The following is a 21,481-nucleotide window of genomic DNA, read 5'->3' on the forward strand; positions in this document are numbered from 1 at the left end:
GTTCATAGCAACACAGTTTGTAATAGCCAACAATTTGGAAGCAATACAAGTGTCCAACAACAGATGAGTGGCTGAGAAAGTTGTGGTCTATACACACAATGGAATACTACTCAGCTATTAAGAATGATGAGTTCAACTTCTTCCTCTCATCTTGAATGAAGCTTTAAGGAATCATGGTAAATAAGATAAGCTAGAAAGAGAAGGATGAATATGGGATGATCTCACTCATAGACAGAAGTTGGAAAGAAAAAGAAGAACAGAAGGGAAAACACAAAGCAGAACTTGGACTGAAGCTGGTGTATTGCACCAAAGTACAGGACTCTGGTGGGGAGAAGGTGAGGAGAGGGAGCCATTCTGGTCCTGGTGCACAGTGTGGAGGCAGACCTAAGCTAGGGATGAGAATGTTTTGCAGAAAATGGAGAAATGTTATACATGTATCAACAACTGTATTTATTGCTAACCACTAAATCCCCCCAATATAATATTTTTAAAAGGAGTAAGTAGGGGGGCTGGATGGTGGCACACCTGGTTGAGCGAATGTATTACAATGCTCAAGGACCCAGGGTTGAGTCCCCAGACCCCACCTGCAGAGGGAAAGCTTTACAAGTGGTGGAAGCATGGCTGCAGGTGTCTCTCTCTCTCCTCCTCTATCACCTCCTTCCCTCTTGATTTCTGGCTGTTTCTGTCCATTAAATAAATATTTTTTAAAAAGAAAAAAAATTTTAAAGGAATAAGTTACAGAGTTCAAAGACTATCTTCAGAGTGGGAGAAAATATTAGCAAATCACATCTGTGACAAGGTGTCGATTTTCAAAACACAGAAGGGACTATGTACTGTATTTTACTCTAACATAAAAACTAAGTATTCAATTAAAAATGAACTAGGAATTTAAGTAGACATTTACCCATAAAAGACACACAAATCACGAACAAGTATATTAAAAATGCTCATCAGTGGGAGTTCGGCTGTAGCACAGCGGGTTAAGCGCAGGTTGTGCAAAGCACAAGAAACGGCATAAGGATCCCGGTTTGAACCCCGGCTCACAGGGGGTGAAGCAGGTCTGCAGGTGTCTATCTTTCTCTCCCCCTCTCTGTCTTACCCTCCTCTCTCCATTTCTCTCTGTCCTAATCCAACAACAATAATAACTACAACAATAAAACAACAAGGGGAAAAATGGGAAATAAAGGGAATAAATAAATATTTTTTTAAAATTTACAAAAAAAATGCTCATCAGTAATAATCAGGGAAATATAAAGTCACAATAAGATATTATCTCACAACCACCAGCATAGCTATTGTAAAAAAAACAATAATCATTGCAAAGAACATGGTTTTATGGAACTCTCACACTACTGTGGTGAGAGTGTAAACTGGTACAGCCATTATGGAAACATTAATGGAAGGTAATCAAATAGTTAAAAAATGAAACTACCAGATGATCTAATAATCGTGCCTCTAGTCCTATATCTAAAAGAATAGAAGTAAGGAACTGGAAAAGATAGCAGCATGTGCTGTGCAGATGTCTCCCCAAGCCTCTGCCACTTTACACAGAGATTTACGGTACTTTCAGGGCTTTCCCCAACCAATCCTGTCCCAATACACTCCAGGGTGTTGACCTAAAAATCCCGCCTACTCTCCCTCCTCTCACTTGCTCTCTTACTAGGTGGTGCAGTAGGAGGTGGACAGCCATCATTCTTGGCTGCCTCCACATGGCCCGAACTGCTGCGTTCCCACCCCAAACCTGAGGTCCCCGCAAATAAAAGATTGTGTTCCCTTTCTGCTCCAAACCTCCTTTTTCTGCATCCCGCCGCCGCTGCGTCAAGTGACAAGCATGTCCATGTTTAATATTAGCACCATTGTTCCTAACTGTTTTGTTGTTTAAAAAAAAAAAAAAAAACCAGCATGTATGCCTACCAACACATGAATATAAAAAGAAAGTATGGAATAATAGTCTGTCTTAAAAATGATATTTGGCAATATTCAATATGGATAACCTTGAAGAAATTACACTAAGAGAAATGAGCCAAAGAAACCTAAGTGCTGCATGATTCAACTTACATAAAGGTGCCCCAAACAAATTCCTAAGGCAAGCATTTGCTGTGGTGGTCACCAGAGATTGCGGAAACAGGACAATGGAAGTTATTAATCAGTGCACATAAAGATTTGGTTAAGATGGACTGCGAGCTCGGACTGACAGGGACTCAGAGGTTACACAGGCTCCTGTGCTAAATATGAATGTATATGAAACCTGGGACAGGTTGATGGAGTAAACAGTTAATTTTATTCATAATATTCTTCAAATTTGGGAGCTACTCTTTGCCCTAATTCAACTTTCTAGCCTTGTTGTTGATTCTGACACCATCTTCCTAGACAATATTTTTAGTCCACCTCCACGTTAACTATCAAACTCAAGCAAAAACTACGGAAGTCATGTGCCCCTAGGGGTATATCTAAAATGAACTTCATAGGTTCGCTCCACCCCAAGATCCCTATTCTCACCTGTTCTATGTCCACTTTTTGATTCCTGTTCATTAATAATTTTGTCCTGTCTTATATCTTGCAACCTTTCAGCTGCCAAGTTGTAGACACTACTACCATCATTCCATCCTGATTTCCTGGGGCAGACGACCTCACCAATGCGTTCCAGAGCCTCACCTCACCTCTCCAGAGCATTACACAGGGAATGATAGAAACAGACAGGGTATATGGATTGACCTGCCAACATCCATGTCTAGAAAAGCAATCATAGAAGTCAGAACTCCCACCTTCTGCACCCCATAAAGAATTTTGGTCCATATTTCTAATGGAATTGGAGCTCAGAGGCCTCTGGTCATCTTCCCCTAACATTTCTCCGCCTCTAGGAATATGGACTAAAATTCTTTATGCACCCAGAACCCAGTGTAATTACAGTGATCAGCTCATCTAATAGAAATGTGCACTGTGTTCCTCTGAATCTTTTAGCTTACACAAATAAAAGAATTTTATTCTAATATATTCCAAGGTAACAGCGTTTTACATACACTTAAGGTATATTTTTTAACCAGAGGACTCAGCACTGGATTATGGTGGTATTGTGATTGAACCTGGCACTTTTGAATCTTACGTATGAAAGTCTATTGTGTAACTGATGTGCTAGCTCCTAATCCAGTATGTTACTTTTGGATGGTTTATCACTTAGACCTCAATGTATCACAAGTACAGTCTTCTACTGGAGTTTTATTGTTATAGGTCCCAATTTCACAAAGAGGGAACAGAGTGAAAGTTACTAAACACATTTGTGCTGAGCACAGTGACTCTTCACTTAACACCATTAATATGTTCTTGGAAACTACAACTTTAAGCAAAGCTGTCCATAGGGAAGTCAGTGTGACCAGAAGCTAATTGGTAGAAACAAAGTCATGTTCCAATGGCAGATTTATGGGTGTAAGCCCATCAGCAGACTTCTAGGTATAGACAACACAGTTCTAAGATGAAACAACCATTTGTCTTCATTCACTCATTGACTAATACGTTTATTCTAGTTCAGGGCTTCAGGTGGCTGGAGCTTCTCTGGTCTTCTTGGGGATAAATGGGGTCCCTACCCCAGACAGGACATCCTCTGTCACAAAGTGCAACACACACACACACACACACACACTCTGAGCTACTGGGACAGCTGACACACCCCAGTGACCATTGATCATGTGCACATCTCTAGGTCATGGTCAAATGTCTCTTCCTACAAGAAGCCATCCATAACCATGCCCCTTTCTCCTCTTCCCACCTGTCCCACCCTCTTCCAACTTCCCACTCAGTCAGCATTTGACCCTCACAAAACAATTATCACATTTTGCTTTAGTGTATTACATTGTGTGGCATCATGTCCTGGAGTACTGATTGTAACTGTGATGTTATAATTGCATGTCATATTATGCATCTGTCTGACTACAACTGATAGTGAATGTCATGGGACACAGGAACATGCCAGGCTCTATTGAATACAAGAACTGAGAACCCAGAACATTCTAGGCTCTGTGCTAGTAAAATCACCCCCAAAACATATCTCACAAAAGATATAGTATTACAATAGTGGCTTACAACATTTTTTAATTCCATCTTGGATGGAGCTAACAGGAATTATGTTAAGTGAGATAAGTCAGAAAGAGAAAGACAAGTATGGCAGGATCCCACTCGTAAACAGAAGTTGCAAAAAGAATGACAGAAAGAAAAATGCAAAGTAGAATTTGACTGAGTTTGTTTCACCAAAGTAAAAAACTCTGGGGGGAGAGGGAGGGTAGATTTTTCAGCTTCATTATAGGGGGCTGCGGGTAGGGACACAGACCTTTGGTGGTAGGGATGGTGTTAATATTTTTAAAAATGTTCAGCTGAAACCCCTAGTAAATGGGGATTTCTCGAAATTCTCTGTTAAATTTTTGTTTATTTATTACTGAAGTAGAAGAGGAGGGACAGAAAGACAACCAGACATCACACTAGTACTCTAGTAGGGAATCAAACTTGAGACCTCACACTTGCTCTATCCACTGGGCCACCTCCCAGACTACCACAAAATTCTTGAAACCACTACTGTTTCTAAGATTGTCTCAGAAGATGGTAAAGGACACCCTCACCCTATTTCAACAGAGGCCTTCATCTCACTATCACCATCCAAACATTATGCAAGATGATTTCAAGGTCCTTGTGATCAAGATGGAGTGAATAAACCTAATACCACCAAGCTAAAATCTCCTTATTCCTAAATTCTTTCCTCAATCTATTCTTTTTTCCAAATAAAATCTCCCCAAGACAAAAAAAAAAAAAAAAAGGAAGCCAATCTGAGGAAGAACTATCCTGTCGGGGGTTAGGTGGTGGTGCAGCGGGTTAAGTGAACATGGCGCAAAGCGTAAGGACCGGCAGAAGGATCCCGGTTAGAGCTCCCGGCTCCCCACCTGCAGGGGAGTCGCTTCACAGGCAGTGAAGCAAGTCTGCAGGTGTCTATCTTTCTCTCCCCCTCTCTCTGTCTTCCCCTCCTCTCTCCATTTCTCTCTGTCCTATCCAACAATGAACGACATCAACAACAATAATAACCACAAGAAGGCTACAACAAGGTCAACAAAAGGGGGAAAAAATGGCCTCCAGAAAGCAGTGGATTCATGGTGCAGGCACTGAGCCCCAGCAATAACCCTGGAGGAAAAAAAAAAAACTGTCCTGTCTCTGATAGTTAAACCACTATTTCTCTCCTCCAGACTCCCATCCCAGAGGATTATTGTGTTCTGGGCACCCAGAACCCTGGTCCAGTAATATCAAGTACTGTACATACCCAAGCCAAATGCTATTTCCACACTTGAGGTGCTTTCAGACTAGCTAGGAGCAGAGACTCTGGAGAGAGTCTTAATAAACCACAGCAGGGCCTCTGTCAATATTACTCATTCCTTAAAGTTGGAAAAAAAAACTTAACTGTGTGCACTGAGTTGAACAATATTGGATTCTGAGTCAACCTCCTCTGTAATTTCTCCTCATAAAACGCAAAGTGAGCAGGATGTTCAAAATCCAATATTAAAAAATTAGATCTGCCTTTGTCATATGGTCTTCAAATGAGATCTATTAAAATATATTTTAATGTACAATACAATAATCTTTATTAGACACCTTTTGTACATGGGCTTAAGAAAATTACTTTTGCTAAAAAATACTCATCTGAAAATATTTCTGAAAACATACTTGTTAATGTATTTATTTCATATACAGAGACACCTGAGGCTCTTCTCCACCACTTGTGAAGCTTCCCCCCTACAGATGGAGACCAGGGACTTTGAGCCCAGGTCTTTGAACATGGTAATATGTGCACTCAACCTAGAGTGCCACCAAATGACCCCCTGAGAAGATTTCTTCATGGCTGTGCTCCTTGCCACACTATTTATAATAGTCAAGATTTGGAAATGACCCAAGTGCCCAGCAATAATTGAGTAAATGAAGAAGATATGTCTACATGCACAGTGGATTACAACTCTAGTACAAGAAAAGATGAGATCTTGCCTCTGGCTACAACATGGATGCAACTGGAGGGAATCGTGCTAAGTGAAACAAGTCAGAAGGAAAAAGACAAATACTGATGATCTCCCTCACAAATGGTATTTTAGAAACAAAGCATAGGAAGTGACTGAGTGAACCCTAAGTAAATCATTTGTTTATGCCTGGGGACCTGAGGTTACTTAGTGGGAAGGGACCAAAATCTCTGTGAAAGAGAGAGACAAGACATGGGTGGCAGATGAGGTGTGCAACTGTGTATTTCAAGAACATGTCTACTAACCCCTATGAAACAACAACCTTATAAAATAACATTTCCTCAAGCAATAAAATGATTTTAGAATTGGGGAAAAACATTCTTTAAAAAAGAAAAATTCTGACAAATAACTGATTGTTGTATATGAATATGAAAGCACTAAAAACGAATGGTTTCTGTGAAAGCAGTTCAATTTTTTTGTGGGTACCCTGGTCTTTTAATTAGAGTTCTGAAAGGAAATGCCACCCCTGGCCCCATCCATGAAATTGTTTCTATGAGCATCAAGAGAAGAGACAGTAAATATCAAGGGTTGTTATAAAAAGAAGAAAAGAGAGAGAGAAAGAAAGAGGAGAGAAAGAGAGGAAGAAAGGAAAAAAGGAAAGGAAGGAAGGAAGGAAGGAAGGACGAAAGAAAGAAAGAAAGAAAGAAAGAAAGAAAGAAAGAAAGAAAGAAAGAAAGAGAAGAGAAGAGATGGAGAGGGCCAGGAAGCGGTATACTCAGCTGAGATCACACATCAAGAAACCAGATTAGAGCTCTTGCTCCCCACCTGTAGGGAAAAGCTTCAGGTTGAAGAATCAAGTCTGAAGAATCAGGTCTGAATGTCTCTCTCTCACTCTCTCCCTGTCGATTTTACCCCCTTTTCTCAACTTCTCACTGTCGGAGCTAATAAAGAGAAAAGAAAAGAAATAATGGCCACCAGGAGCAGTGTTTGTTGTGCAGGCACCAACTCCAGTGATATCCTTGGCGGCAGTAAATAAATTAAAATAAGAAGAGAGGTGGAAAGGTCTCTGAGGAATGCAGGCTATCCCTTTGCAAAAAAATTAAAATAAAAGGCCTGAGAGAGGTGCTTTCATGTGAGTTTAGGGAGTGACATATGGGTGGAGAACTCAGCGACTGACCCTTTGCTAAGAGAGAGCTTGATGGGATCCAAGGAAAAAGAAATGTCCAAACCCAATGACAATGACTATTGAGACCTAGCCTCACACTTCTCCATTTCCCTGGAGGAACCATGCCCAGTTCTTGGCAGGAAACCCCAAAATACAGGGAGTTGGGGACAGCTATTAATAGGAGAGGGAAGCAAGTGTAAGTTACGGAAGGTTGGGGGTAGGAAAATACAGATTCCAGGTGTGCTGCTGATGCAATGTGTGTGTGTGTGTGTGTGTGTGTGTGTGTGTGTGTGTGTGTGTGTGTGTGTGTGTGTGTGTGTGGTCAGGATAGCAATGACTTGTCATCTTAGTGACTTCACAAAGTGCTTTGAATATGGCATGGGTGTTTCTCAGAGGTGTCCTCTCAGTGAGAAATCAGGCTGGATCTGAATCACTACCCATGATCCCTCCAGTCCACAGCTTCCTGCTTGCCAAACTCACAGGAAACTTTACTCCATAAGTACAGACACACTATCATTGGGAGATGAGAGGTTCAACCTATGTGTCACAATTGTATTGTAAATCATTAAGCCCCCAGTAAAGTGGAATGCACATGCACACACACATTTTTAAATGAACTTATGCACTCACTATAATCAGTTGTACAAAACAAAACTACTTTCAAAGCTCTTTGGTTTACATGATGTCATTTACTCCCTATCAATTACATGAAAAGAAAAAAAACTCAAAAGTCAGGTAGCATTCTTCCCTTTTTAACAAAGACTGTGCATCTTAGAGGGTATAACCTTTTCTGTCAGTTCTTCTCCAAGGAAAGGACCATATTAAAGGTAAACATCAACATTTTATCAAGAAAAGGCTGAAAAGGTGGGCTTAGGAAGAAGATATCCATAGTTTTGGTCACCAGGGTTACCACTGAGGCTTAAAGCTCGCTCCACTGTTTCCAGAGGCCTTTTTTTAAATTTCTTTATTGGGGGGGGGGTCAATGTTTTACATTCAACAGTAAATACAACAGTTTGTACATGCATAACCTTTCTCAGTTTTCCACATTTACAATACAACTCCCACTAGGTCCTCTGTCATCCTTTTTGGACCAGTACTCTCCCCCCAAGCCACCCCCAAAGTCTTTTACTTTGGTGCAATACACCAACTCCAGTTCAGGTTCTACTTGTGTTTTCTCTTCTGATCTTGTTTTTCAACTTCTGCCTGACAGTGAGATCGTCCCATATTCATCCTTCTATTTCTGACTTATTTCACTTAACATCATTTTTTTCAAGTTCCATCCAAGATGGACTGAAAATGGTGAAGTCACCAATTTTAATGGCTGAGTAGTATTCCATTGTGTATATATCACAACTTGTTCAGCCACTCATCTGTTGTTGGACACCTAGGGTGCTTCCAGGTTTTGGCTATTACAAATTGTGCTGCTAAGAACATAGGTATACACAAATCTTTTGGGATGGATGTGTTGAGTTCCTTAGAATATATCCCCAGGAGAGGAATTGCAGGATCATAGGGTAGGTCCATTTCTAGCCTTCTGAGAGTTCTCCAGACTGCTCTCCACAGGGGTTCGACCAATTGACATTCCCACCAGCAGTGCAGGAGGGTTCCTTTGACCCCACAACACAGAGTCCATTTTTTAACAAGAGACAGACAGGGTAAGAGAGACAGAGGGAAGGAAAGATGCTTGCATCACTGCTCCACTTCTCATAAAGCTTCGCCCCTGCAAGTGAAGACCAAAGACTTGAATCCAATTCTTTCCACACAACAATATGTGTGCTCTCCTGGGTGAACACTACCTGGCTTCTTAAAGAATATACTCTTAAGGCTGTCATAGCTCAATTGTATGACCATGGACACATCTGTTACCCCAAATATCTGAAAAATCTCAATTTCCCCCACTTACAGATTTGGAGTCCCAATGTATTTCCTCTCAAGGTTGTAAAGATTAAATCACAGTGATGAAAACCATTGCACAGCATAAGAGCTCCCTAAAATTTGTCCTGCTTTACATCTTACCACCTTTCAGCCACCACATTGAAGACATTACTAGGATTCTATCCTGACTTCCCTGCACAGATGACCTCAACAATGTGTTCTGAAATTTCCCCTCTCCAGAGCCCTACCCCACTAGGGAAAGATAGAAATAGGCTGGGGGTATGGATTGACCTGCTAATGCCCATGTCCAGCAGAGAAGCACTTACAGAAACCATAACTCCCACCTTCTGCTCCCCATAAAGAATTATGATCCATACTCCCAGTGAGGGAGAAATTATAGGGGGAAAATAACGATAGGGCTCTGAACGCCAACTCCCATCAGGAACCAGACAGAGAGGAGGAAAAATGGAGGGACATTTAGATGTGGTAGTAGGTATATTTGTGACTTGGAGAGAAACAGAAGATGGAGCCTTTCAAAAAGGAAAAATATACACAAACTCAGACAGATAGCTGTAGAAATAATAGTTAACCCCTATCTGCAACCTTAGGAAAACTGCTGTAGCTTACAGTGGAGGGACTGGGGATCCAGAACTCTAGTGGTGGGAACGGGATCCAGAAGTCTGGTGGTGGGAACTGTACTCCTGTTACCTTGTAATTTTGTAAATCACTAATGAAGAAAAAAGAAGAACAGGGAAGTTTCCAATGGATGGGACATGGAACTGTGATGGTGGATACTGTATCGAATTATACCTATGTTATCTCAAATCTTATTAGTCATTAAATCACTAATCATTTTTTAAAAATCAAATGGTGATAAAATCACTACCACTCCAGTGACACTAGAATGTGTCACAGTGTCGGTGAGAGGGAGACTCTCTTAGAACTCTGTCATCACACTGAACTAGAAGCTGGCATACGACACCACGTATGCATAGCCCAAGAATCCGTGCAGCCACTGAACTTAATGTTCCTTTGGGCATCAAAAAGGATGTGAGGCACTTATAACACAGTGCTCATCTCAGCCAGAATTTGCTGGTTTCCTTTGCTCTTCTCTTCACAGAAGAATGTGAAGCCATTCCCAAAGTCACACAAGAGAGGTGATAATGGAAGATACAATTCTGAATCACTTCTTTAACTTTCTTTTCTAACCCTTCCTGCTCATTACAAAAGAAGCCTTTTCAACAGGTGCTGTGCTCAGCTGGCTGGGTTTCTAGACACCCCTCTTCTTCTTTTAGGTCAAATTCTCAGTTATGCCTACATAGATGCAAATGTTCAAGTTATGGTGCTGACTGACCGTCCATTTTGGTCATTTATTCAACCACCAGTTACTCTCAGACATGCTACTGGGGTCAGCATGAAAAAAAAAATGCTATTTAGTTTCTAGTGCTTGAAAAGTGCAGGGAGTTTAATGAGTTGCTTCAATTACTTTATTCCATATAATTATACCCAGCAGATCCTGTTGTTAACCCTACTTTGTAGATGGGGTAAAGTAAATCCCCTCTGTGGAATAACTAAAGGCGGCCCAGGCATGAGTGGTACTCAGCCATCCAGCATGGTCTTGCACTGGATAGTTACTATTGTTACTTCCCATTACAGAGGTGTTTGCTATGAAAGACTTGTGCAGAAGCTTTACTAGAAAAATGTTGAGGCGCAGAGATTGTGCAGACTTCCACGCCCTCTAAAAAAGAGTCACAATGTGGAAGAGAAAAAAAAAAAAATGAACAGTCCTTAGAAAGCACCATGATCCCCTCAAAACTTTTTATTAGCGATTTAGTATTGATTTTCAGAATTATGACATAATAGGGGCATATTTTCCCACCTTTCCCACCACTAGAGTTCTGTGTCCTCATTCCCTCCACTGGAAACTGCAGTACTTCTCCCAAAGTCACAGATATGAGTTGACTATTACTTCTAGAACTATCTATATCTATCTATCTATCCACTTTTTTCCTATGGCCCTGTCTTCTCTTCTTTCTAAGTCACACCTATACCTACTACTACTTCCAAATGTCTTTCTTCTTTCCCTCTTCTCTTTCTTCGGGTCCTGATGGGGCTGAAGTTCAGAACCCTCTGGTAATCTTCCCTTAACATTTTTTCCCCCCTCTGGTAGTATAGACCAAAATTCTTTTTGAGATGCAGAATGTGGGAGTTCTAGATTCTGTAATTACTTTTCCCCAAACATGGACATTGGCAGATGGATCCACACTCCCAGCCTGTTTCTATCTTTCCTTAGTGAAGTAGGGCTCTGAAGAAATCACCTCAAAACTTACTGATACTCAAGGTCTTGCTATTGTGAGTTAGTGGACAGGATTCAGAAGCAATTGACTGGCCCAGGAGATAAATTGACAGTCATCATTATCATCATCACCATCACCTTTATCAAAAGCCATCTGCAAATTGACCACTTCTTAGAAATACCATGTTAAAGGTTAGGAAGATAGCATGCCAGAGTTTAATGCCTGAGACTTCAAAAGGTCCCAGGTTCAATTCCTGGCACCACTATAAACCAGAGCTGAGAAGTGCCCTGGTCTCTCTTTTTCATATAAAGTAAATGAATAAATAAATAAATCTTTAATATATATCTTTAGAAAATTATGATTTTCTTCTGCATTTTGTCACTCTCTAGCTTTTCAGAGATATAAATGGGTGAAAAGCTGATTTGATTATAACAAAATCTTTGTTATACTCAATTGTGGTTAAAACTAATGTTTTAATTTACAATAAAAATGTGAATAAAAGATCTTTTTTTCTTAAAAAATCTATGGTTTTCTAAAACCAGGGGAAGGCAAGAATAACAAGAACTTTGGTGGTAGATTCAGTGAGTAACACACACACACACACACAAAGAGAGAGAGAGAGAGAGAGAGAATATTCCCCTGAAATGTGATGGTTTTGTGAACCACTGTTAACTCAGTAGATAACAATTATCTAAAATAATATACAGGGGCCAAGTGGTGGTGCAACTGGTTGAACACACACATTACAATGCTCCAGGACTCAGGTTCAAGTCCTCCTTTGCAGGGTAGAGGTTTCACAAGTGGTGAAACAATACTGCAGGTCTCTATGTGTGTGTGTGTGTGTCTCTCTGTCTCTCTGTGTGTGTATCTACCCTTTCCCTTTTAATTTCTCTCATTCTCTCCCTCCCCTCTCAATTTCTCTCTCTAGCAAAAAATAAACATTTGTTTATAATAAAATACATAAATCAATCAGCATACCACTATAGAAACAGGAGAAACAGCTCACCAGGTAGGACACTTGCCCTATCACACACAAAACCAAGGTAATGGGTCTCCCTCTCTTTTCTTTTGAGTGAAAAAGCAGCCAAGGAATGGTGAAATCACACCCAGTATAGAAATGTAGCCCATTTTGGGTGCATGTACCAAAAACATGTCACAAATGCTTCAAGAAATTATTAAAGGCATGGACTTTGAAAGAAGATACTCTTGAAGCTATCATTTATTAACCTGTGTCACAGTCGACACAATTATTACCCAAGATTTCAAATGACTTCAGTTTCTCTAGAGATCCCAGCTCATTAAAAGTAATTACTAAAAAAATAATAATAATATTTACTTAAAAATTTTAAAGCAACGCTTTCTCAGGCTGTAGGAGATGGCTCATAGGATACAAAGTATGTCTATACACAAGGCCCTGGATTGCAGCCCCTACACTGCCTGAGAGTACCACTGACAGCACTGAGAGAATCCTTGTGGATGACTTAGTGTCTCTCCTTTCCATGAAGAAAAATATATAGGATAGTGGCCTAGGAGGTGGCGCAGTAGAGAAAGGGTTGGACTCTCAAATATGAGGTCCTGAGTTCCATCCCCAACAGCACATGTACCAGAGCAATGTCTGATCCTTTCTCTCTCCTCCTAGCCCTCTCATTAATAATAAATAAGACTATTTTAAATATATATATGCATATATATATATATATACACATAGGATTAAAGAATTAGATAATTGGTAGCACTTGCTATGAGTATTTTATACAAGCAATGTAGGAAATCTGCTCAGAGATGTTTTTGGTCACTGTCCTTCTTGGTTTTTTTATTTGTTTGTTTGATTTTTTGTTTGTTTGTTGCTTATCAAAGCCAATCTGCAGCTGTGGAGTAAAGCCAGTCTGTGTTCAATGCAAACCAAAGTCAGACCAAACAGTTACTCTCTGAACACACATTCGGAGAACTCTCGGGTAAGGGTGTGAAAATGTTTAGCAGATATGCAGCTCACGTACCTGTATCCCAGAGAAGTTTACAGTGAGTGTTGGGAGGAAGGTGAACTAGTTCTGAACCCTAAACTAAACAATTTAATGGATCTCTGAGAAACGAAAGACAGGTTGACTTTGTTCTTGCTAGTGATTGAAGATGCACAAGCATTGCATGCCTTTGCCTAGACAAGCAACAGTGCAATACAAATATCTCCAAGGGGTTAAAAAAAATCCTGGAAGCCAGGCGGTGGTAGCGCAGCAGGTTAAGCGCACATGGCGCAAAGCACAAGGACCTGCTCTCCACTTCACAAGCGCTGAAGCAAGTCTGTGTCTATCTTTCTCTCCCCTTCTCTGTTTTCCCCTTTTCTCTCAATTTCTCTATATTCTATCCAACAACAACAACAGCAATAAAAGTAACAATAATAACAAGGGCAACAAAATGGGAAAAATGGCCTCCAGGAGCAGCGAATTGGCAGGCACTGGGCCCCAGTGATAATCCTGGAGGAAAAAAAAAATCCTGTTGATTAGTTTAACCTTTATGTTCTGGTTCAAACATTTGACATTTTTTTCTACATCTTGTCTCTGATACCTACAGAATTTTAGTACATCTAATTTCTTTGAGAGCCTGGCAATAGCTACAGTGTTTGGTTCTAATCTCTGGAGTAGTATAGCTGTACATATGAAAGTCAAGTGGGCAGATTTCATGGGCTGTTGATAGGATTAGAACAAACCTTTGTTTTAGAGAAATGGGAAATGGGCTCTGACCCTAAATTTCAGAAGATCCCAATCAATATCATTTTATTTAACCCTCTCTCCACTTAAAAATTCAGTATAGGGGACTTGGTGGTGGCGTACCTGGTTAACAGCACACACTGTAGTGTGCAGGTACCTGGGTTCAAGCTCCTGGCCCCCACCTGCTGGAGGGAAGCTTCATAAGCCGTGAAGCAATGCTGCAGGGGTCTCTCTGTCTCTCTCACTCTATCTTCTTCCCTCTCAATTTCTCTCTGTCCTATCAAATGAAATAAATTAAAATAAAAAATTATAAGGGCAAGGTGGTGGTTGTTACCTTTGTAAAAAAATAATAAAATAAAATTCAATGTAAATATTTCTCTTTCTAATATTCAGAACTTCATGCTAACATTGATATGTCATATTATAATATACCTGTGGTGTATACAATTACAATATGTGATTCTATATAATAATTTATGACATAAGCACACATATGTAATATATCCTACTCAAAGCCAGATGAGTTTCCCAATAACTTCATACTTGGCTTTGGTCTGCAAGCTTGTTAGATCTGACCCACCAAGTTCCCCACCTCCCCCCAAAAAAAATCTAACATCTTTTGAAAAATCAGTGTCATGATTCCCTGACAGAGCTCAACCCTTAAACTCTTTTTAACAAATCACATTGGTTCCAGGGGCGTGTGACAGAGATCAGAAACCAGTTTCCTCCTTAACAAAGCATGAAACTTACAAGTGCAAGCACATTTCCTGTGTGTGGCATTGCTCTAACCAAAATGAAAGTATCCTGCCCTGACTTTCTGCCTCCACTCCTCCATGAGAGTGAGACACTGATGTTTCTCCTGCTGCCAGAAGTGATCCACAGCTTTTTCACAGGACTCAGAGAAGGTATCAATAATCCCCAAACCATCTAAGGACAGGGTGTCTCCTTTGAGGCTGGGGGAGGAGGCAATTACTGGATGGCGTAGCTTTTCAGAAAAGCATAACTAAAGGCCTCCAGGAAATAAATAATGGCTTGCTCAGATTCCTGAGTGCTAACTCACATTAAGTTACAGCACCAGCCATCAAGAAAACAGGTAGTGAGCTTCTGCTAGCCCCGTCACTAGGCCAATTAATTACTTTCAAACTTGTGACATATTTCAACAAGACCTTATGCCTAAACTAGGGAAGCTGGAGTCAATAAAATGAAGGCTCTAAGAGGTAAACAGCCTGTCAGTCCCAGACTAAGAATATAGGTAGCATGTCACCTTCTGACTCATCTGAATCTTAGTCCCCAGATGAACTTCCACCAGACCCAAGTTGAGATTTAATTACCTCTCACCTTTGTTAGCATCTGCCAACAACTTCGCAGAGCACTCCTGGAACACTGAGAGACAAACAACCGTCTTTGACCGTGAGAGGGAATCTCTAAAGTTACATCATGCACAGAGAGCAGGAGGAAAGCAAAGGCAATAAATCAAGAAGAAGCAGGAATACCTCGGTGAAGAGAAGAGTGTCTCACAGGTTGTCTTCTTCTGATGTGAAAAAAGACGAGAGAAAGGAGTGTGGACCTTTCAGGCTACTAAGGAGCTTGGGAGCAAAGAGCCTGCATTTTCAGCTTCGGTGAAATCTGTTCTGAGGCTGTAGACAGGAGACTGTTATGATGATGAAATTAGAAAGTGCAATAACTCAAAACTAAAGAACTAGCACCACCGTTTGACTAGGAGTGGAAAATCTCCTTTGACTACTAGGAGAGGGGTGGCCAGCTCTGCTCTACACCAGCTCTGATGCCAACTTCGCCAGCCTTTGGGTCAAAAGGAATGGCCGACATGTTTTGTTTTCCACGCAATCCAGCTAACGTGCAATTTGCAACTTCAATAAAGCATAGAGTCCAGACACACACCTTGAGGAAGAGAAAACTAAGAAGAAAGGATTGATCCAGCTCATAGATCATGTTCATTCAGAACATTTCCCAATGCGTTCAATCAGCCACCGACTCAAGAACCCCCTCTGCATTCCTTGTTCTTATAGACGACCTTCTCGACTTTTCCCACTGTACAGGATTAGCTTCTTTCTGACTCTCCAGGTCATTCCTTCTGTTTGACGATCTCTCCACAAACTGGCTGGCATGTCCTACAGCCATTTAAGAGTTTGTGGATGGGATACTGGGGAGATAGCATAATGCTGATGCAAAAAGGCTTTCATGCCTGAGGCTTCAAGGTTCCAGGTTCAAACCCCAGCAAGGTTCAACTATAAGCCAGAGCTAAGCAGTACTCTGGTATCTCTCTCTCTCTCTCTCTCTGTGTGTGTGTGTGTGTGTGTGTGTGTGTGTGTGTGTGTGTGTGTGTATTTCTCATTAAAATCAAGGGGCCGGGTGGTGGCACACCTGATTGAATTCACATGTTACAATGTGCAAGGACCCAGGTTCGAGCCCCAGCTACCCACCTGCAGGGGGAAAGCTTTACAAGTGGTGAAGCAGTGCTGCAGGTTTGACCCAGAAAATAATGTGAGTATGCAAATCTGTTTGAAGTGGATTTTCCCACAATGCCTAGAACTGGACACATTTTAGATGAGATGTAAAATATTGGAACTTGATTTAGGAAACATACTATTACAATAAGCCTCCCTTACCAAAAGAACACCATAGATTGGAATATGGTGTGTGTGTGTGGGCGGCAGGAGGTAGGGTGGTGGTGTTAGCTTTATTTGTTTTTATTACAGTGTCCAGCTAATGGTAAAATGTTACATGAAAAGCTCATATGTTTTGAAAGCTTTTTATTTTTTTTACATCCATTGAACCCTTCAACCATCTTTTTTTTTTTTTCCTTTTGCTTGAATGGGAGAAGTGCATACTCAAATAGCATCAAGCTCCCTGCTCCAATCAGCTACGCCCATCAATGTGGAGAAGAAAATTACTTACAACAATAGCACTCCAAAGAAGACATTCCATGCATTCTGAATTGAAAATCACAGGTTATTTTCTTTTGATTCGAAAAAGTTAAGTGAATGGTATGACATGTAATATAAACCAGATTAATTAGAAAAGGCTACTGGTAGCTTTCACTTGGATTCCAGCATGTGTTCTGTCAAATGGGAGAAACTAGAAACATCCGTAAACAGGTATGTTGATCAGGGACTTTTGGGCACACAGAGAAATAAGGTGTGCGGCTGGGTGGTGGCACACCTGGCTTCTTCTTCTAGTGTTTGCCGCACACCTGGCTGAGCACATGTTACAGTGCACAAGGTCCCAGGTTCAAGCCTCCGGTCCCCACCTACACAGGGAATGCTTCACGAGGGGTGTGCAACAGTGCTGCACATGGCTCTCTGTCTCTCTCCCTCTCTGTTTCCCTCTCCCCTCTTAATTTATGACTGTCTCGATCAAATAAAGATAATTTTAAAAGAGAGAGATTTTAAAGAGAGAGAGAGAAATAAGGTGCTATCCCAAACCCATTTGACAGATGAGGAAGCCAACAATAGCAAGACTGAGTACTTTGCCAAGTTTTGACAGTTGGGGTCAGGGTTTCAATTCTGATGTTCAAATCAACACCCAAGTGTCTGTCTGTTGATAATCTCTATTGCAAACTCTAAACCACACAGAACACCCCCTGTGCAAAGGGTGTTGTGTGTGTGTGTGTGTGTGTGTGTGTGTGTGTGTATGTGTTACCGGAGGAATAAGCAGAGAGACTATGAGTGCATGGGTAAGAATTTCTGCGCAGTACTTTGGCAAGATTATTAAGATACATCTTAAAGTTTGTCAGTCTACTGAAATCACCAAAAATGAAAATTCCCACAATTGACTAACACTCCTTTAAGAGATTCCATGTTGTCATATTCAGTGGGGAAAAAAAATCAGTCTGTTTAAAAAATGTACTTGTTTCATGTCATATGAGAGAGAGAGAGAGAGAGAGAATCCAGAACACTACCCAGGTACATGCACCACTAGGGATGGAGCCAGGAGCTTCCAGCACACAAGTCCTGTACTGTACCAGCTGAACAGCTTCCCCAGCTTTTAGATTCTGCACTTTCCAATAAGAGAAAACAAAATCCTGTGAGAAAAAAAATTAATTAAACTGCATTCACCATCATTAACTTGATAAGATAATGAAAAAAAGAAAAAGTACACATTAGTGGAGCAATGTAACCTAGCATAATTGAAATAAACACAGGGCAAATTCAATTTCATAAGTATAATCCAAAGGGTAGTAGTGCATCGTAATGCCCAATTCCTTTCCAGAAAAATTTTAAGTGAAGGGGCCAAGAGGTGGTGCACCTGGTTGAGCACACATGTCACAGAGCACAAGGACTCAGGTTCAAGCCCCTGATCCCCACCTGCAGGGGAGAAGCTTCATGTGAAGCAGGGCAGCAGGCATCTCTCTGTCTCTCTCCCTCTCTATCTCCCCTTCTCTCTCAATTTCTGGCTGTCTCTATACAATAAATAAAGATTAGAAAAATTTTAAGTGAAAATGAAACCTGACACTTCAACTAAATTATGGTCTCCATATCTTTATTTTTAAGTCACCATACTTATCACATTCTCTTGTCTTCCCTCCCCTCTCAATTTCTTTCTGTCTTGTCAAATAAAAATAGAAAGGGGGGAGGAAATGGCAAAAAATGGCCACCAGGAGAGAGAGAGGTGTAATTGATATACGACAATGTGAAAGCTCAAGGGGTGCCACCTGACGGCTTGATGCACTTTTACATAGCAGCTGTATTTCACTACCATATATTTGATTAAGAAAACATGAGATAATGCAGTTCTAGAAAGCTATTCAGCTAAACCCTTCTCCAGTACATTGCCTCATTCCAGAAGTGGTCTCCATAAGCAAAGTACATCAGAAAGTTGAGGCAATCTCTCTCAATCAATCTAGCAAATTTCTGCTGTGTTTCAGTTAATCCTGATCAAATTTTGTAAATGAACTTTTTGGCCTGTATTATTTTTATTAGGAAAAAGTTTTTTTTTAACATATAACAGCTTTACAAATGAAACAGAACTGGGGAAATGGACAGAAAAATAAACAGAACTGAAAATAAATGATCCAAAGTCAAAGCAACTTTTTAAACTTTTTTATTCTTTAATGCCATGTTAAGCTTTGAACCTGGGGTCCCATGTGTGTAAGCTAAGTGCTCAGCCATGAAAGAAACCAAAGTACAGGGAATCGGACAGTGGTGCAGCAGAATAAGCGCACATGGAGCAAAGTGCAGGGACCGGCGTAAGGATCCCAGTTCCAGCCCCAGCTCCCCACCTGCAGGGAAGTCGCTTCACAGGTGATGAGGCAGGTCTGCAGGTGTCTTTCTCTCTCCCCCTCTCTGTCTTCCCCTCCTCTCTCCTGTCCTATTTCTCTCTGTCCTATCCAACAACAATGACATCAATAACAACAATGTTAAACAACAAGGGCAACAAAAGGGAAAAGAAAAAAAAGAAACCAAAGAGCCACTGAACTCTGGCATAAGGTCGCACCAGGTGAGACCCAGAACCTCGGCATGCAAACCCGGTGCTCCAAAGCTCACTACCCTCCTAGCCCTTGGGTTCTTCCAGGACTGGTTTTGTTCGCTTGCTTGGTGTTTGATGTTGACCATCAGAGTTTTGCTGACCCTACAGCATGCCAATTCCACCACTTCTAGAGGACTTTTTCTTTTTGTCCCAGATAGAGAGAGAGAGAGAGAGAGAAAAGAAGAAGAAGAAGAAGAAGAAGAAGAAGAAGAAGAAGAAGAAGAAGAAGAAGAAGAAGAAGGGGAGGGGAGGGGAAGGGGAAGGGGAAAGAGAAGAAGGAGAAGATGATGATAATGATGATGATGACTGATGATGATGAAGATGATGATGGGAGAGAAGAGAGGAGAGGAGGGGACAGGATAAAGGAGAGAGAGGGGAGGGGGAGGAAAAGAGAGGAGAGGGGGAGGGGAAGGGGGAGTAGAAAAGGAGAGGACAGGAGAAGGAAAGGGAAGAGAGAGGAGAGGAGAGGAGAGGAGAGGAGAGGAGAGGAGAGGAGAGGAGAGGAGAGGAGAGGAGAAGGGAGGAGAGGGGAGGAGAGGGGAGGAGAGGGGAGGGGAGGGGAGAGGAGGTAACACCACAACTTGTGGAACCATCCATAAGGCTTCCTCCTTGTGTGGGGCTCCTGTGTGTGGTATCTGGGAGCTTGAAATAGAGGATCCACATAGTCAAATGTGAGCACTACCAAGTGAGCATTCTCTCTCTATTTCTTTCTCTCTCTCTCTCTCTCCCACATCACCCCTAGCCCTATCTTTACTTTCAGATAGTCACTTTTTTCTTTTTTAATTTTTCATTTGTTATTGGATAGAGGCAGAGAGAAATTGAGAGAGAAGGGGGAGATAGAGAGGAAGAGAGACAAAGAGATGCCTGCAGACCTGCTTCACCGCCTGTGAAGCGACCCTCCTGCAGGTGGGGAGCCTGGGGCTCGAACCGGGATCCTTACGCTGGTTCTTGGGCTTGACGCCACCTGCACTTAACCTACTGCACTACCACCCGACTCCCAGAAGTGAACTTCTATTTGCTTCTGTTTCATGCAATTCCTAAAGAAACAGCTGAGTCAGATTTTCTCCAAACGCAAATCAAGGAACAGGCAAGCACACAGAGGACCCAAGAATTTATGGCCCGCCTCCATGTGACACAGAATACTTCCTCTAGAGAATCCAGAATACGTGATATCACGCCTTTGTTTGTTTTTACCAGAACACTGCTCAGCTCTGGCTGTGCTAGGGACTGAATTTGGGACTTCAGAGTTTCAGGAATGAAAGTCTTTTTTGCATAGCCACTATGCTATCTCACTGGCCAAGTGATGCCTTTTTTTTTATTGTTGTTGTAGTTATTGTTGTTAATTGATGTTGTCGTTGTTGGATAGGACAGAGAGAAATGGAGAGAGGAGGAGAAGACAGAGAGGGGGAGAGAAAGATATAGACACCTGCAGACCTGCTTCACCACCTGTGAAGCGACTCCCCTGCAGGTGGGGAACCGGGGGCTCAAAGCTCAAACTGGGATCTTTACACCAGTCCTTGTGCTTTGTGTGAACTGCACTTAACCCGCTGAGCTACCACCCGACTCCCCAAGTGATGCCTTTTCATACCACATCAAACTCAATTTAAACCAACACCCTCAAGTAAGACAAAGAGGAAACCAAACATTATAGGATTAACTTTCTTAGGGAGAGATAGCAAGAAAAAGGAGGGAGAAACATCACAAGAGATGAGAGATGAGAAATTCAGGTCTAGACCCCGTAGCCATTTTCCCAGCTCTTGCGATTTTTACAACAGCCACATGGCAGGGAGGGAAACATCCTTTGTTGTCTTATTCATTCTATTTCTTTCTGGGGTTAGTATGTTGTAGGAATGATGGGCTGTAATAAAGTCAGAAAAAGGCCTGCAGCCAAAAGCTACCAAAAAAAAAAAAAAAAAACAGACTTTGTCACATCCGAGTTTACATGAAGGGACATTTACTCTCTTGCCATTTGAA

At 41.4% G+C, this 21,481-nt stretch overlaps 2 protein-coding genes across 2 annotated transcripts in view; one reads left to right on the plus strand and one right to left on the minus strand.

Annotated features, from left to right (window-relative positions):
• Positions 1-15,632, minus strand: part of ESR1 (estrogen receptor 1) — a 488,249-nt gene extending 472,617 nt beyond the window's left edge. The window contains exon 1 of the mRNA XM_060205321.1: positions 15,514-15,632. The gene's annotated coding sequence lies outside the window, so the exon portion shown is untranslated. The remainder of the gene's footprint in view (positions 1-15,513) is intronic.
• The window catches only part of RMND1 (required for meiotic nuclear division 1 homolog), a 630,052-nt gene that overhangs the window by 373,768 nt on the left and 234,803 nt on the right, over positions 1-21,481 (plus strand). The gene's annotated exons all lie outside the window — the stretch shown is intronic.

Source organism: Erinaceus europaeus, chromosome 13, assembly GCF_950295315.1.
Source record: "Erinaceus europaeus chromosome 13, mEriEur2.1, whole genome shotgun sequence".
NCBI lineage: Eukaryota > Metazoa > Chordata > Mammalia > Eulipotyphla > Erinaceidae > Erinaceus > Erinaceus europaeus.